Source organism: Silene latifolia, chromosome 3 (genome assembly GCF_048544455.1).
Source record: "Silene latifolia isolate original U9 population chromosome 3, ASM4854445v1, whole genome shotgun sequence".
NCBI lineage: Eukaryota > Viridiplantae > Streptophyta > Magnoliopsida > Caryophyllales > Caryophyllaceae > Silene > Silene latifolia.
The window spans coordinates 43,674,511-43,675,848 of NC_133528.1; the positions used below are offsets into that span (position 1 = coordinate 43,674,511).

The 1,338-nt window shown below is 42.6% G+C and overlaps 1 non-coding gene across 1 annotated transcript; it reads left to right on the forward strand.

Moving 5' to 3' along the window:
- Positions 1-336: 336 nt before the first annotated feature.
- On the forward strand, positions 337-443 carry LOC141650830 (small nucleolar RNA R71). Its single transcript, XR_012546842.1, has one exon. It is a non-coding gene; the product is annotated as a small nucleolar RNA R71 (small nucleolar RNA).
- The last annotated feature ends 895 nt before the right edge of the window (positions 444-1,338 follow it).

A 1,338-nucleotide genomic window follows, 5' to 3' on the forward strand; every position in this document is an offset into this window, starting at 1 on the left:
GTTTGGACCATTTCTCTCAACTCCGCGGTCTCATCTGAATTATGGACAGGAATTTCAATTCTTTCCTTGGAAGCTTCAGAGGCCCCGAGCCTCTCAAGACGGGCAGTAATAGAAGTAATGAGTGTCACAACGGCACTCATTTCATCACTTTTCTTTCGTGAATTTCCACGTGAGCTCCCAAACTCAGCTCTATGGACCGCCATCTCCTCAATAGTGTTCCAACCTCTATTCTGACCGGTATTGTTTTGGAACCTACCATTCGCAGCTGCGTCCAGGATGACCTTGTAATCATCATATAACGCATTGTAGAATAAGTTGCAAAGATACCACTGCTGGAAACCATGGTGAGGGACAGCTCGGACCAAACCTTTGAAACGTCCCCATGCCTCACAAAAACCCTCATCAGCTTCTTGCTGGAAACTTGTGATTTTACTTCTCAAGGCGTCAGTCTTTGAAAGTGGGAAGTACTTCTTGTAGAAGGCTAATGCTAGAGATGTCCAATCTGTGACTCCAGCTGCTACCCTATCAAGGTAGCGGTACCAATCTCGTGCCGAATCCTTCAAGGAGTATAAGAACATCACCCCTTTTACTTCATCCTGAGTCACCCCAGCTGGTATAGGTATGGAACAGCAGTAGTCTGTGAAAATTTCCATATGCTTCAAGGGGTCCTCATCTGGTAAACCAGCAAACTTATTTCGCTCCACTAAATCGATATAAGAGGAACGAAACTCGAAGTTACCGGTAGTAGGGGTAGGTAACTGGTGCCCCTTTGGAAGGTGGTGCTCCTTTGGCTGAAGATTATCATATATTGTAGCCATATTCGCAAAACTGAGAGTACTTAAGCCTTCCTCTCAAAAACCTGTCTTCTAACTGTGCAAAAGCAAAACTAGAAGCAAAGGTAAGCAACGGCCTCAAGGAACCAAAGTTCCTTGAGACAAGAAAAATAAACTAAAAATAAAGCAAACTAATTACACCGTCTCCCCGGCAACGGCGCCAAAATTGATAAAAACAAGAATTGAAATAACAAGGAATTAAGGAAGAAAGAAATTGCATAAAAACTTACTAATTAGAATGATGAACAAAGTAATTGAATTCGAGGGTTTCCGTTCCCCAAAGCTAGATCTAAAAACTGAGTTCTTGAGTAATGAAAAGCATCCCTAATTATCGCTGCATTCTACTGATAAAAGATGCCAAAAGTTAATTACAAGTTGGGATTTTAAAAGTCTAAAACGAAAAATCAATATCAGCTCGCAGACTGGTCGATCGACCGGTCAGAATGGTCGATCGACTGGTCATAGCAGAACAGTAGCTCCTGCTGAACTTCAATGGTCGATCGAC